The 17891-nt window shown below is 33.7% G+C and overlaps 1 long non-coding RNA gene across 1 annotated transcript; it reads left to right on the top strand.

Annotated features, from left to right (window-relative positions):
• The first annotated feature begins 2358 nt into the window (after positions 1-2358).
• LOC140434191 (uncharacterized) lies at positions 2359-16444 on the top strand. The gene is made up of 3 exons (XR_011950025.1): positions 2359-2561; positions 5771-6070; positions 11723-16444. It is a non-coding gene; the product is annotated as an uncharacterized lncRNA (long non-coding RNA).
• Positions 16445-17891: the final 1447 nt, after the last annotated feature.

The raw sequence follows: 17891 nt of genomic DNA, 5'->3' as shown, positions 1-17891 counted from the left end.
AGATAGATGTACAAAACCGAATAACCCAAGAGAAAAAATGCATCCGAATACTGAATTCATTACTGTGGTCTAATAAAATAAAGATGCATACCAAACTTCGCCTATACAGAGCAATTGTAGAACCAATTACCACATATAGTGCCGAATGTTGGACGATGACAAAGAATGAACGAGATAAAGTAGACGTTGTGGAAATGGATTATCTTAGAAGGTCATGTCAAGTATCTAGAATGGAAAGAATCAGGTATGAGGAAATACGAAACCGTACAGGAATTAGAGATATTCTTTCAGATAGAATACAAGGAAGGCAATTACAATGGTATGGTCACGTGATGAGAATGGAGGAGGAGCGGTGGCCAAAGAAAGCCTTAATGTATGTTCCGCCAGAAAGAAGGAAAAGGGGAAGACCACCAAATTCCTGGAGAAGAGAAATTACAAAAACAATGCAATCTAGAGACTTAGAAGAGGGAGATTGGAGAGATAACAAAAGATGGAGGCTGAAATGCGCGAAGCGTCAATCGCCGTAGGACCCCCGTTATATGATGATGATGATGATGACTTAGACAACTTTCTCTTCATTGAGATTTCTTATTTAGCGAAAGGGTTCTTAAAAAGAAAGTAGTGTCACTAATTTAGGGCCAGAAGTTAGAAAATTTAGTGTGACTAATTGGAGACGCTACACAACAAATGTCGGTGAAGAAAGGTTGCAGGTTTCAATAGACCTTACTTTCAATAGAAATATGTTATGCTTTCACCGGTTGGCCAAAAGGCCGTAGAGAGATTTCAAAGCGTCATGCTTTCTCGAAATAGTTTAAAAATTGAAAACGCATTACCTCAGTGGCGTGTCAGTATGTTGGGGAATTATATTTATAAAAATATTAAAAAGAAAGAATCGAAATTAAAAAAAAATGTTACAATATTCACTAATGACCACGCTGTTTGATGTTCTCTAGAAGACTTTTCGGAATGATACCAGTACTTTAAAGAATATTAAATATCTACTGGGTAATTTCCATTCTCCATTGTTTTCCTCAAGGATTCTGAAGATACCGGATTCTGAAGACCTTAACACAGCTATTTTGTATAGCAACCAGCAAAATCATCATAGCCAGAATGATCGCCAACGTTCAAAACGGAAAGGCACCCTAAGAAGAAGAATTGTTTTCCTATATTTCTTGTGTTTAAACACGCATGTTGTTATTAAGTATCATCACATCAACAAGCGTCATTTGTCTGCATTGTTTACTTCTTTAAATGCGTGAGTTTGTTATATACCTACTACAAGCTATACATATGTTTCAATATAGCTTCTAGTCATCATTTTCAAATATAGTATCAGGGTCAAATACATGATATGTAATGGTCGTTTTGGGGAAATTCCAGTTTTTTGGATATCTCTTCTTGGTGTATATTTCCGACTGAGTCATCTGGTTCCCTATAAATGCCCAACAGTATCCGATAATATGCTAAATTGTTTCTTCAGATTGATCTTCATAGGCAAGTGTTAGCAACATGTTAAGGGAAACAGCTTTGCTGGTGTCAACCAATAGTTTTACGCTGTATGTGTTTCTCAATCTAGGTGCGCATTTATAGTATTTGAAACTGAAAGAAAATTATTTTTAAACAGATTTTAAACACTAAATGTGATCTCCCTTGAGTAGTGGTGCTTTTTAAAATTTGACCATAGCTCTGAGGATGGCTTTGTAAGCTGAAAGCACTCATTTAGGAAATTACTGTTTACACACTTCAAAAATATTTTTCTTTTCCGTTCTTTGATTTGTCATATGTGTGTACAAAAAACATCAGTCTTTTTAAAATTATTTTTGTATACATCGTTTTTTTTTTAGTTAACTGATGTCTCAGCAGTAACTGTCAAGATCTATTTCCACTTCAAATTATGTCGTATGATGTGTGTTTATAATAAGTATTGAGTTTATTTTCCTGTATTTATTCGTTTAATATTAAGTATTTCTGCAGAACGTGAATATTGTTTTGTATTTAATAGAGACTAGAAAAAAAATTGCACCACCCAAAAACAATGTTTGGTTGAATTTTAATAAAAATAACAATCTCGCTGCAATGTTTGTACCAAAGTTTTAAAAATATTGCATATATCGATATACTTTTTTCGATATATATATATATATATATATATATATATATATATATATATATATATATATATATATATATATATATATATATATATATATATATCGTATATCGATATTTTGATACCAATTTTTTCGCCCTCCTTACAAAAATATTGACGTGTTAAAAAATAACAACTTCGCCCAACTCTATACTTACTTAACATTGCCAGAGACGCATGATCAATGGATAAAACTCTACGGGAAACCCTGCAGTGCTTGCATTATCAACATTATCAGCTGTCTGTATTTTATATCATAAAATACACTAGAATTTTAGTTTACTAGGGATAGTGTAAGCTAGAGGTTTTAGTTGAGATAAGTGTATCAAACAAATTAAGTGTTTATTGATTGACCATTTTGAAAAATATTGTTATTAGTTTTTAAACTGTTAAGTATTAAGCGAAAAATGTAAGTATTGTATGATTAATTTTCTTTCTGTGCCATACTCGATATTCGTGCGTTGACTATACTAATTTTGTTGACAGCAGCTCGAAAAAGAGAAGCAGAGGATCTATTAAAATTAAACCATTCTCTCAGCTTTCTATGCCATGCCCTTCTTCCGTCTCTCTTGCCTTTTATTATTATTATTATTATTAAATGAAGTATATTATATCTCTCTGGGTGACTAACAACTTCTTAGGATCTTCCTTTCCAATGTAGATAACATCATGTAATCCCGGCTGGTCGTGATCCATGTTTCTAGGCCTTAAATTTCCACAGGTTTTAGAATACAGTGATACATTTTTTAACTTTACTAGTCTTCACTAACTTTCCGTGAATGTTGCTCCAACTTAATTTAAATAGCTCTAAGATATATACACGGTTCACAATTTGTTGATAGCTCACTACAAGTTTAACCCTAATTAGAAAACTGAAATACAGAGAGGATAGGTAATACGATATAATAGTAAAAACCAACCTAAAACTGACGGTTAAGACGTTTTCGACTAACCCACCTTATATCTGAAGGAATAAAATACCTTATAATCCTATTACGGGGGTATTTTGAATGGTTAGAGATGAACGACCAGTGTCGTAGAGTATATGATTGAAACATTTATTTGAACTAAATAAATATATTTTTTAAATTGTACTTATGTAAATTGTATTTTTTAATAAAACTTATTTATTTTATTCAAAAATAAAAAGTTTCTTTCCATTTGTAAAAGATACATTTATTTAATTAAGGAAAAAGGCGCCAAATGTCGCCTGGCAAAATTTCCAATGTGTTTTAAATGTATCCATTATTTTCGAATCCGGAGAAAACTAATAAATATTTTTGAAAAATTTAAACGCAGAATGAAAGATTACATTATTACTCGGGGCAGAAAGTCCCTGAAAACTTCTAAAATGTTTATTTTAATATGTTATGTAACAGGGGTGAAAATAAAAGAGAAAATATAGTATAATTTTTAATTGAAAATATTGCATGCAAAAGAAACTTTTTATTTATTCTAAAAAATATTTCATTCTGCCTTTAAATTTTTCAAACATGCTGTTTAGTTTTCTCAGGATTTGAAAAAAAATGGATACATTTAAAACACGTTGAACATTTTGACAGGCAACATTTTGCGCCTTTCCCCTTTAATACCTTACGATTACAACTATTATTACTTACCTTATATAATTACGATTAGAAAACTATTCACATTCAAAATAAATAGGATCAACTTCGGAATCCGAGTCATCTTGAGGGTTAATAATTAGCGGTTGTGTCTCTACGGTCGCATCAATTATGTTATCAAGATCCCACATTTTTTGTTCTTCTTCTATTACATGCCTTACTGCATCTTTCCAGATTTGTTCTGTAATATGTTGTAAAGACTCGTATAACAATTCACGTACAGCTTGTATTTTATATAACGTATTTTTTCTAGCCACATAACTTTTCATTTGTGCCCAAATGAGTTCAATTGGATTTATTTCGCAGTGGTAGGGTGGAAGTCTAAGGACTGTAATGTTTCGCCTTTCCGCCATTTTGTCATCTACGTATTCCTTGAACTTAGATTTGTGTTACCGGGCAATTTTTAGAAGTTCTGCTTTTACCATTCCATCTTCGTAAGATTAATGAATTATTGCGCGACTGCCATAGTTTTCTTATCTGCGCACACTATACGTGGTCGGCCGCTTCGCTTTACATCTTCAACACTACCGGTCGGTTCAAACTGTTTGACTAAATCCACCGTGTAATTGCGATTCGAACAACGTGCTTCTTCTTCTTGTAGTTCCTTCTCCTATCGGAGTTTGGCTATCATCACAGCTATTCGTACCTTATTGGCGGCTGCTCTAAAAAGATCTACTGAGCTGCAACTATACCACTCTCTTAGGTTTCTCAGCCAGGAAATTCTTCGTCTTCTTATGGATCTTTTACCCTTGATTTTACCTTGCATTATGAGCCTTAATATCTCATATTTCGCACCTCTGGTAATGTGGCCTAAATATTCCAGTTTTCTTGTTTTGATGTGCTTTATGACCTCGCAATCCTTTTGTAGCCTTCTTAACACTTCTGCGCTTGTAACTCGTTGGGTCCATGGTATTTTCAAAATCCTTCTATAGCACCACATCTCAAATGATTCCAACTTCTTTATAATATTCACTTTTAGTGTCCAGCTTTCCATTCCATACAACAAAGTCGAGAACACGTAGCACCTTAAGGCTCTTATCCTCAGAACCAGAGGATGGTCTGGATTGGCAAACATTGTTTTCATTTTTATAAATGCTTGTCTTGTAATTTCAATGCGTGTCCTTATTTCTCTACCTTGGTCATTGTTTTCATTTACCCAGGTTCCCAGATATTTGTATTTATTCACTCTTTCTACTTGTTTTCCCTCGATATCTAGCCTTCCTACTGTATGTTGCTTAGAAATAATCATGAACTTGGTTTTCTTAACGTTCATTTGTAGTCCATATGTGATACTAACTTGATGTAATCAATTTACTAAGCGTTGCAATTCTTCTAGACTGTCTGCAAAAACAACGTGCATTAGTTCATAAAACACACCTTGTTCTAAGTTCTTTAGTCGTTAACGTAAACTGAATGCGAGCGTTAAATTTACGTTAACGACTAAACGCACGAAAAAAACGGTACTCGCTCTCGTCTTGAGGTCGACTAGCATACTGACTTATGTTATGTTATGTCATTGTTCAGCTGGCCGTGTTGCTATGGCCAGCTGAATATGGAATACAGTTTGTAGATGACTTGTAGTTGTATTCAAACGGAAGAACTGTGGAAACTTGACATTATCTTCTAATAAATGGTTGTTTATCAAAATTTTGAAGTATCCTTCTTCTTGTCTTCAGTTAAATATTGCATGCTTTTCTAATCTTGAAACACTTAACATTTCTGCATCCTCTATTTCTTCTGCTAGCAGGTATTTTAACAATAATTGTTTTCTTTGACATATGCTCATCGCCGCAACAAAACCACTTGTTGACTAGACGACGGACAACTCACTAATCAAATCATCGCTTCAGTAAAAACACTCCGCTTGCGATCATCGCTTAGCGATCATTGCTCAGAGAGAATCGCTCAACGATATTCGCAACAGACGCCTCAGTACAAACGTACTTTTATTAGCAAGTATTATATTATATTAAGAAGTTTTTTTTATTTTTAGATAATATTGGACTTCCTCCACTTCTTTGTGACGCTTTTTTTGTAATTAAGAAATATGGAGAGAGTAATATTAAGAAACGCACCTAAATATTGGGTTGAAGATACAAGCATATCAAATCAATACCCGCTTGAATCTAACTCAAGTGAATACCAGGAAATTTTTGGAGAGGTGGTTAGGGCTACGGGTCGAAGGGACTTAACTGTTATTTATCGAAATCAAAATATTTACGATTTAGGCCAATTTCTTATTAGAGAACAGCTTAAAATTGCTTTATCTAATGGCGGCAAAGACTTTTATAGAGTAAGTAGTTGTCCTTATATTTAGATATAATTTACATTGTGAAAATATAGGTTTTCTACATAAATTTTCTATCAAAAAATATATCGCCGATCGTATAATATATGATCTTTTACACAGTTTGACTAGATATTATCTTACAAAGTTTTTTGATTTTTTCAATACTAAGATCCTAGAATATGTGTTTTTCATTTTCCCTTATCATAGTAATGCCTTCTTCTACTACTTTTAGGTAGGAATACTCCCTGTTTTTCTACAACATTGCATTGCCTTTTATTGAATTATATTATTGGAATATTGTCATTCAATTTTAATTTTTGGTTTTCATCTTTTATCTCTACTATTAATAAAAGTACGCAAGACTGCATACCTTGGACACATACTGAGGAATGATAAATATAGTCTTCTGCAGGTCACCATGCAGGGTAGAGTCGATGGCAAAAAGGGAATAGGTAGAAAGAGGAAGTCATGGCTGCGAAATATTCGAGACTGGGCAAACATGACTGTAAACGAATTATTCCACGTTGCAAAAGACAGAGAAACTTTTAGAAATGTGGTCGCCAACCTCCGTTAATGGAGACGGCATAGGAAGAAGAAAATCTCTACTATTATTTCTGATATGTACTCTACACCCTCAATGTTCTTTGCTCATTCTTAGTGTATCAGTATAGCCACGTCTTCTTTTGCCCTGTTGTTCTTAGGCACTGCGCTATACACCAAGAGCTGTTTCTTTGGTCATTGCTATCCTTTACCTTTCTTTTTTCTTTTTGATTTGCACTTTTTGATTTTGTGGTCCTTTAATTCCTTTACTATACTTAGCAGGTTACTGGCCTTAGCAAGCTGTAAGAAAGACAAAAACCCATTCTACTATAGCAGTGTGTTTGCAAAACAGCAGAAAACCAGTTTCGTTGTGTTGTGTTCTAGATGGTCTTTACCTTGGTCAATATAATACATACCTCTTTTGTCTATTGGGGCTTTTCCCGTAATTTTTAATGATTTCTGAATATTTTAAATCCTTTTAGCCCTCACACCATCGGCCAGCTCATAACCGACCCTTTTTGCAAGGGGAAAAACGCACTAGAAATATTTTAAAATATTTAAAATATTTAGAAAGAAACTAATTGCTATCGTAAATAAAATAAATTTTTGCGGAAAAGAAAGGTACCTATACCTTTAAGAGGTAAAATTGATTCGGGACGGATCCACATTACACCAGAGTCTTCAGAATGATGGTAATTTTCGGGCACTGTTGCGATACGCCGCCGAATCTGGGGATAAAGATCTTTCTGAGCATTTGATCACGGTGCCCAAGTGTATATTCGTCAAAAATGTTCCCTTGCTCTTTATGTACATTGTAGTGCACACTCACACAAGGGAAGATACAAGGGAAGAGAAACCCAGGACGACGCAAAATATCCTGGCTAAGAAATTTGAGAGAGTGGTTCGGTTGCAGCTCATTAGAATTATTCAGAAGCGCGGTCAATAAAATTAAAATAGCGATGATGATTTCCAACCTCCGATAGGAGAAGGAACCTGAAGAAGAAGAAGTGCACACTCTCTCAATCTTGTTAGTTCTGACTCATGCTCACCAGTAGACGCCGTATTTGTATTAAGACAAATCACAGAAAAGGCCATCAAGTACAATAAACCAGCAAACCATCGAAAACATCTACTTCCATAATCGAATACAGGCAAAGATAAATGGAAAACTAACACAGTGTATACGAGTACAAAGCCGAGTCAGACAGGGTGACTCGTTAAGCCCACTTCTATTTAATATAATAATGGACGAAATAATACAAGCAGTGCGTAAAGGTCTGGCTACAGAAAGAGGAATAAAGAAATCCAAATATTATGTTATGCAGACGACGCTGCATTTCGCCGAGACAGAAGACGAGCTCCAAACATTAACACACATCTTCAATACAACAGCCAAGAAATACAATATGATAATATCAGCAGAAAAAACCATGACAACATCTAAATACCCACTACGATGTAAAATCGAAATTGATGGGAAAATAATAAAGGAAGCAAGATTTAGATATCTGGGAATAGATATAACTAGTTACGGAGATGTTAAAGAAGAAGTACGACAACAAAGGTTAAAAGCAAGTAAAGAGGCGGGATCTCTTAATGACATAATCTGGAAGAACAAACACCTAAGACAAGACACAAAAACAAGAATCTATAAAGCAGCAATTAGACCTATATTAACATACACGGCGGAGACAAGACCTGACACATCAAAAATGAGATGACTACTAGAAACAACAGAGATGAAAATACTTCGACGAATATCAGTGAAAAGTCTGTTGGATAGGGAGAGAAGCGAAACTATAAGAAAAGCATGCAATATAGAAGACATAAATGGATGGGCGACAAAACGGAAACAGTAGTGGAACGAACACATTAGATAGTACGAATAGCACGAGATAAGTCACCAAATGGACGAAGAAGTATTGGCAGACCAAGAAAAAGATGGTGCGACAATTTAAACAATTTAGGAGGCTAATATTGAAATCTTTTTTGCATAAATGATCGCCCTGATGTTTCTATCTGTTCTTGGCTTTGGGTTACTGATATATTCCCGGTTTCGAAAAAAAAGTGACATTCATTCTTTTTGCAGTGTGTTCTTTATATGTTACAGAAAATCAGAGCCTTAGAATGATTGCCATTTATTTTTGAGTCGGAGACATCAAACACTTCTGAATTTCTTAAGTTTTAAAATATGTCTAAATTCCTGATCAACACATACCACAGTATATTGCTAAATAATATATCACATCAAACAAAAATTTAATTAAGTGATCGATTTTTCTCAATTCCCGCGTACATTCTAGGCTTATAGTATGTACTTTCAAAATTAGTTTTGTCATTTTAAAAACAAAGAAAATTAATCAAAATATTTGTGTAAACTGAATTGATAATGTTTCTATTTTGTTTGTAGCATTGACAACACAGATAAGATATGGATATGTTTTAATTATATTTAATCACTGTTTAATTATATTTAATCACATTTTTTGTATAAAAGAATATTTGGAATGAAAGTAAAGCAGAAGAAAATGGGTATTTAAAACATTTTGTAAAACATCTTATAATTTTATTTGATGTACCTATATCTCCTTTTCAGATTTTCCCATACATTTGACCTTGGAACTTTATCAATATGTACCTCATGTACATTTTACTTCCTAATCTTTTGGCGCATTTGACATTCACCTGTATATCTACTTCACTTTCTATTAAGGTTTTCATTTTCTTTCAGTGTATTGCATTCCTCCGTACTAACTAGTAGGCACTTGTGGTACTATGTTGTTTCTCCTATCTCTATTTTTTATATTTTCTAATCTTTTATGTATTTATTTAATTTCATCTCTTAATATCTGGTTTTCTGTTTTAATGATTTCATTCCCTTTAACTATTTCTTTCATGTTATTCAGATATTCTTTATTTGATGCCCATATTTATTTTATTTCTTGTAGTGCTTGTACCATTGCCATCGATCCTTTTAATTGACTTTCCATTTTTAATATCAGGATTAATATCCACTACGTCACGAGTACAGTTTGGTACAGAAACTTTACTCAGTTCAAGTGTTTCGAACTGGCTGTCATTGTTTTCCGATATTATTTTTATTTAATCTGTTGGATTCTTTCTTCAGCAATCGTCGCCAATCTTTAATGATGATGGTACTATAAGAAGATATACATAAAAGTACAATGAAGCCTCAGTAATATAGATGGCGCGCTACACATATCACCAAGTAAAAACCCAACATCAAAATTCTCAAGCAAAATTCACATTACCAAAACTGATCCAAAGTAGATGCCAACCCTGTATACCACTGACGACCACGCAACACAACTTAGGTCGAGACGAGATAAAATTATTATAATATAGACACAATTATCAAAAATCAATCGTAAGTTTTAACACAAAGCTCAAAAATATCGTCTTGGAAAATGATGAATGAGACGTCTAAGAACGTTTCCATGAAAAAGACTAATTTCGAACTATAAACAGCTGTAAATGTAAAAAAACATTTCTTCCATCCGTAAAACCAACTAAACTCAAAAAAACTCGTTCGTGAATAAAATTATACAATAAATGTGGAAAAAAGTCTTTTTCTTCTTCTTTTTATATAGACATGACTCTGTCTGTAGTAAGTTGTCTTTCCATCGTGTTTGTGGTCTTCCTACTGATCGTCTTTCTATTGGGGAACCGTCTCTTGCCGTCTTTATTACTCTATTTGTTGTCATTTGGCTTATATGATCGTTCCATTCTACTCTTCTATTTCTTACCCAGTTCTTGATGTTCTCCACCTTGCATCTACCTCGTATATCTGTACTACTAGCTCTGTTCCATAGTGTCTTACCATCAATTTTTCTAAGTGTTTTCATCTCTGCTGTTTCTAACATCCTTTTTGTCGTCTCTGTGTCACGTCTTGTTTCTGCCGCGTATGTCATTATTGGTCTGATGACTGTTTTGTAAATTCTGCCTTTTGTTTCTTTTCCGATATTTTTATTTCTCCATATTGTTTCATTCAGGCAGCTGCAGGCATAGAGCCTGCGGCTCTATTTGCTCTATTCACTTGCTCTTCCACTTCAGTTTGGAGCTCTCCGTAGCTAGATAATGCGATGTCTAGATATTTAAACTCCATCACTTGTTCTATTATCTGACCTATTGCGTCGTCTGCATAGCAGATTATTTTAAGTTGTTTTTCTCCCATTTGGCAACCTTTTTTAGTTCTTACTCTTTTTATTATTTCATCCATAATCAGGTTGAACAATTGAGGACTCAGGGAATCTCCCTGTCTTATCCCATTGCCAGCTTCAATAGGGTCGGTTAGTTCTTCTTCTACTTTTACTTTTATTGTGTTGTTTTGGTAGATATTTTCAATTGTTTTGATTATTCCTAGAGGTATCTCTCTTGCGTACAGTAAGTGGATAACGTCTTTTAATTTGACCCGGTCAAAAGCCTTCTTAAGGTCCACGAAACATAGATTTGCCGGTTTGTTGTATTCTAATGATTTCTCTTGCACTTGCCTTATTATAAATATAGCGTCGGTGCATGATCTTCCCAAACTAAAACCTTGTTGTTCTTCTGCTAGTGTTATAATTTCATTCAGTTTATTTGTTATCTTTAAAATCCACAAGGAAACAAAGTTCCTGTATTTGGCTGTATACCATATATTAAAAATTTTGAATAAAATCCTTTATAAAAAGGTATATAAAAAACCCAGTTGGGCTATGTTGCATTGACAAAACGTTTTCGGAATAAATATTCCATCATCAGTGTCAAGTTAATACATGGATATAGCCACTAAATATGTGGGTAAAAACCCTTTAAAAATTATTAAATAAGATTTGATCTACATTATGTCTAATTTACAGTTAAGATGTTAAAGTTACCGTTGGATTGGTAACAGGGCGACATATGACTCTACATTAGTTGCGAGTCCTGAGACGATACCGTCTCAGGACTCGGTAAAAGTAAAAGTAAAAGATACTATTAAATGAATTAATCATAAATGCTCATTAAAATAATTTCTTGTGTATTTTAAACAGTCAAACTTTTTTGATACGTGACAAAAACTAATATTAATTCGAATGTGCATAGGTAACTCATTTTTACACTATTTTTTTTTAGGTAAGACGATTTATTAAAATAAGAAAAATGTATCTTAACGTTGCTCTGCAATTTAATGCCGATTACAGAAGATGCGCATTTCCTAACCTTTTCAAGAGTAAACTTCAAAATCTGGCACCAGATGAAATCATTTTAGTTGTACAAATTAATACAGATTCTCCAACCAGGGAGAATATTACTCCAGAAAACAGCTCAGATTATTTTATAGAATATATAGTGTGTCCTCATTAAGTCATCAATAGATGATCTGTGATTTATGTTGTACGTAATCAATCCTTGTTAATTCGATTTGTCGTTTACTGTATTATTATAACTGTCTAAAAACAAAAACACTTTTGTTCTTAGACATTAAAATCTTTGCAGTACCGTGTATTTTTTTTTTAATGTATTTTTATTACCGTTTTCTAGCGACTTAATAATAGAGAGTTTTTAAGCCCCTTATTTCAGTCCCGTAAAACGGGGTCAATAGAAACAGTTTTGAGGTTTTCAGGCTTTGTAGTTAGGTTGCTATTAATTTAATCGTCCACGAAAAATATGCAAAATGTGTGTCACGGCTAATAGGTTTAAGGGCCTAGTGAGCACATTTAAAAAAGTTTCCCAAATAAAAAAAAATAAAAAAGGAGTGTTTCTATTAACCCTCCAAACGGGGTAAAAGGAAACGATGCTTTGTTTTGCATTAGTTTGGCTTATATACCATTCCGGAGGTCAATAGAGATATTTAAAAATATATTAGTAATATATGCAATTAATTTTTTTAGTAAAAAAATATAATTAACATACAAATTTGGAAGTTATATCGTTTATTAAGTGTGAAAATATAGAAAAATATACAACTTTCTTACTTTAGGGAACACAAAAGACCCTGTTGTGTTGCATTTATTCTCACAGCATAACTTTTGTACTATATTATAACTATAGGAACAAAAAATTACATGTGTAGGAACAGATAAAAAGAAGTTTTAACTTAAATCTAGATCTCCTGCGTTAATTCTTGCAACAGAATCTTCGTAAAAATAACAGATTGCATTAATTAAGATCATTTTGGTTGATGGGAAATTTAAGAATCTCCCTATTTGAACTGCTGGGCAGCTCGGAGTTATTAGATGGATGAATTTGACCAACAACTTGGTCAAAAGAGAAATAGCAAACGTCTGGTTTCGTGGGAAATCCTGGGGATTGCTTGGTTTGGTGATTCGTCAAAAAAGTTCCGTAAATGTCATCGTTTTCATTCAACACTTTTCCAATATAATACTTTTATCTTTCTTTTTTCCTAAAACTGGTTGAAAACGTAACCAGCAGCCAATCTGATAGTTGAATAGATTCTTTCGAAACGGGATAAACCTGTTTATAAATTCTACCTTTGTAGGAAATACTAGGAACAGGAATACTTGTCTGTCCACGTTTTTAATTTTCAGCAATCTGGCTTAAAGGAATATTCATATCCTCATCATCTGATTCGACCTTCCCTTCACTTCTGTTAACGACTTCTTCATCTTCACTCGATTCGTTCTCTTCTATATTTTTGTCGTTATGCGCATCCGAATTAAGCTGTTCATCTTCACTTTCTTCTTCTCTAAAGTCAGCTCTAGTTACACTTTTACCAGCTACTACGGCGACCTTCTTTCTCTTTCGTCGTTGTGTAGGAGTATCGGAATATCTCATGGATTTCAGTATATTAACCACTACATTGCTAACATGTTCTTCTCTTCTTCTACTAGGAAGTCGGTTTAGGACTTGATCACGGTCTAACGAATAGATCCCACATTTTCTAAAACAATATTAAATATTTTTTTCTTGATCCGGTCTGATGCTGTCCCTCAGCTCTCTAACAAAATGAGGAAAGCGATCTTTGGGTATGGCAGCTGCCCTTCTTCCTTCACCCATTTTCCACTTTTCAAGAATTTTTCGCCATGCTTCTTTTAACGGGCGAAAAAAAGCCACATCAAGGGGCTGGGTCATATGTGTAGAATTTGACGGCAAAAAAATTAATGAGATATCATGTTCTAAGCACTCGGTTACAGTTTTGGCACTAAAATGGCTTGAGAGGTTGTCGCCGATTAGAATTTTTTTTCCTGGCAAGTTCTTAAGTGCTGGAATTGCTAGTTTGGGAACCCAATTACCGAAGCTTATAGCATCGAACCAGCCGCCAGGGTTACAATTGTACCTCGCACCTTTTTCCCCGTCATATGTCCATGATTCGTACATGTTTTGAGTCTTATACACGATGTACGGAGGTAGCACCTTGCCATCAGCAGTTGCCGCAAACAGCAGCTTTTGGAAGAGGAGCACACTCGTTCGGGGTAACGGCATCCTCGTTTTGTAATTATTCGTTTTCCCCCGGGATCGTCAGATAAATTCGTCTCATCGAAGTTTACAATATTAGACCGCGGTATACCTTCTAGTTCTGCACCCAGGTCGTTTAATGTTTTGTCAAAGCTGTGTTCGTAGTCGTGTCTTATGTCGCTTCAAAAACCCGTGTACAAAATCTTTTCCCGGTAAGTTGTTGGTAAACTTGGGTAAATTTTTACCCCGACTATCTAGGTATGTTTTTACCATTACTCTAAGATAATGATTTATCTTAGAGATAGCCCCAATCAGCACAGGTTATCAATTGTTTCAGTATAACTTCCTCTTCCAACTTTGTTAGTGTAGTTTGTCCTCCAGGTGCTTTTAAGTTAGGGTTTTTGTGGTGCCTATAGAGCACTGAATATTTAATTTTTTTACTCAAATTCCTGGTATGTTATGATAAATTTGGCAAGTATTTATGTTAAGTATATACAGTAAGCTTTATAACTAATTATCTATTTATTTAATTGATTTTTTCTTACCTTGTTACAAAAAGTTAATCAGCTCTTTGCTACGTGGCAAAATCAGCTGTTCAACTGAAATTGCTGTTGTCCAGTGTTGCCATCTGTAAAAATGCAAAATCCACTTAATTGGCATTTTTTATCATTTGGTGAGTTTATGTACTTCAATAGTTATTTCTCGGATTAAATTTAAACAACTTATGATTTTTTTAGTAAAATACTGTCAGTTAGGGTTCTATTTACCCTCCAGTTTATTTTCACCCCGTTTTACGGTAACGTTAAACATTATACCTTATTCTACTCATGCGTATTAACATAAAAATAACCCTATATACCCTAAAAGGTATTCCTTTATTTAGGTAGAAATAAGAGCTAAAGGTCATATGATTTGGAATATGTAAAGACCGAGTTAGTCGAAGAATGTCCTTTTTCTTAAATCAAAAATTTAATTCGGCATATTTGTCTTTAATTGTTTGCAACACAAAATTAGTCTTGGTGCAACAGGTATTACAGGATCAAAAATATTGTGAAGAATTAAGCCTTTTATCAAATTGTGATCTATTAGTTATCTGTGTTTTCGTCATCTTAATATATTTTCAATATATTCTTCCATTATGGCCAATAATTCAAATAAAATAGGTTATAGAACTGCCTAGAAAACTAAGATAATGGCATCAACACCACACAATAGAGCACATCGGCCCCCAATTCACGGTTGATAACTCTACCTTTGAAGTGGTGGACAAATTCACATATTTAGGCTCCCTGATCACCAAGGAGAACGTCATGACGAAAGAAATCAAGCGAAGAATAATCCTAGCAAACAAATGCTATTTTGGACTGAGTAGACATATGAGAAGCAGAAACTTGAGCCAAAAAACAAAAATCACCATATACAAAACCCTTATGCAATCAGTGTTGACATATGGGTCGGAGGCATGGACCATTTCCAAGGCAGATGAAAATCTCCTGCTTATATTTGAACGAAGGATCCTGAGAAGAATATTTGGTGGCATCTGTGAAAATGGTGTTTGGAGAAGGAGGTACAACTACGAGATATATCACAGATATAAACATATATTTGGTGGTAAAGACGTAGTATCCTTTATAAAAATAGGAAGACTAAGATGGGCAGGACATCTGGCAAGATCACAGCAGAACAACCCTCCTAGAAGAATCCTTATGTCACAACCTGTGGGAAGTAGAAAAAGGGGTAGACCAAAACTCAGATGGAGGGATGGTGTAGATGAGGATGGTAGACAAATAGGCGCAGCAAACTGGCAACAGTTGGCAATGGATAGAACTGACTGGCGTAATAGACTTGGGAAGGTCGAGGCTCTTTTATAGGGCTGTAGCACCAATGATGATGATGATGATAGAACTGCCGTTTTATAAATTACGTTTGTCAAATGTCAATTAACGTTAATGTGTTAACGTTAACGTGTTAAAGTAAAAACGTTATCTCTTGTAGAGGGTCTAAAAACTCTCTATTACCTTCAAATAGGGGTCAATGAATGAGTGACACCAAATCGTAAATTCTCTACTATTACCATATAACTCATCCAACGACCGACGCCTGGCGTTAACTTTTTTAAGTCCTGAAGGAGTAAGCGATTGTCTTTATTTGATTTTCTCTTTTAATTTGGACACATAATTATCCTGCTTATTAAACTTATTCTGACTAAGAACGCGTATGAATCTTTCTGCAAATATTTAACAATTAATTTTAAGTTCATATCAAAATTTTAATTTATAAACAACTTATATGTACAAAAAACGCCAAAAGAAAATAATACATTGGAGAGAACAGTGTTATAATGTTTTAATTAGTTTTAGTAATTTAGTTTTTAGTTTATTAAATGTATATCCTTTCAATGTGGCTTTAAGAATGAATAAAATCCTTTAATAACTATTATTTCTTGTTTTGATTTGTTTATCGAAAGTTATTCGGGACGGAATTTACGTATATAGCGTCAAGTAAAAGACAGAAATAACAGGACCGTATTTGTTAATTTGTTCAGGACCAGAACCAATTATAGCAAAAATAATATCAGATGAAGAAAATCACAGACGGGTACAACAAATACAACAAATATAAGATAGCACGAAATATTCAAGAAAAATTATACAAATCACCAATTAGGTCAAATAGGCTCAATCCTCAGCCCAACATCCATTTTGGTGCGAGAGGAGTATCACAAGTTCCTTTTAAATCCCTATTCCCAATAGACTGACTTCCCCTAATATATTCGTTCTCAAGTTTATCCTTTTTTGTCACTCCGCTCATCTATCTAAGCATTCTCATTTCCGTCACTGTAACAATTGTTCACATTACCGTAAGGATGAATTTGGATTAGCTGCAAAATATCCCGGGATATCTAGTTGTAAGTCTTTATTATCGACGTGGGTCCTTTTACTTATAAACTGACCAAACTGGAAACAGTTGTTCAACAAACGTGTCACAGTTTTATGATTTGGTCAAGGCTTCTCAGGATATCTGTCAGCAAAAACAAGGCAAATTCTGGATACTATTTATTCTGTTACACACCGTAAATTATAATTAAATTTAAAAAATCATCATTTGTATATCGTAAATGAGTCATAAATTGATATTTATTCTGTGTTGGGAGTGAAAAACATATTTTTCTTAAATAATGAATCATATATAGGGTGTCCCATTTGAAAAAAATGAATTAGTCGAAAAATTAGGATGCCGGTTTTATACCAATTTTGACAGCACCCTGTGTAATAAAAAAGGTAACTTTATAATGTAAACAATAATGCTGTATCTGGTTAATAAGTTCCTAAGAAATTTAAACTTTTAATCAGAGGATATTGAACTTTATGTACATGGTAGAAAGGTGTAATTTTCATATAAAAACCTTTATAACTCAAAAACGGTTTACAACAGGTATAGTGACGTATTAACAAAAAATGTTAGGGAATAATGTGAATATTTCTAAAATTCTAAAATATAGAAGGTGTGCCATTAAAAAAAAACGAAGTTATAAGCAACTTCCGATATAACCGGAAGTAACAAATAGATGAAAAAATTTTCATTAAATAGGTCATTCTTCAAAACCCCTTCATTCAAATTTTCATGATTTAGGTAACTTAAATTCTCGAGATATTTCTAATTGGCCGTTTATCTGCCGCACCCTGTATATGCTTTTGCTTTAGGTTTTACTATAGCTATATAAGTTATAGATCTATTTACGCTTGCTTATTGGCGAACTAATAGTTTTAAAGATTTAGGTGGAGGAAATATTACATGAAAAATATTCAGCACTTTTTAAGAATTTCAAATAAAATTAAACCTTCACAAACTAAAATTTATACAAATGGTGCAAGCCGTGTTCGAG

This window comes from Diabrotica undecimpunctata, chromosome 2 (genome assembly GCF_040954645.1).
Source record: "Diabrotica undecimpunctata isolate CICGRU chromosome 2, icDiaUnde3, whole genome shotgun sequence".
NCBI lineage: Eukaryota > Metazoa > Arthropoda > Insecta > Coleoptera > Chrysomelidae > Diabrotica > Diabrotica undecimpunctata.
This window is presented reverse-complemented; position numbering and strand designations above follow the sequence as displayed.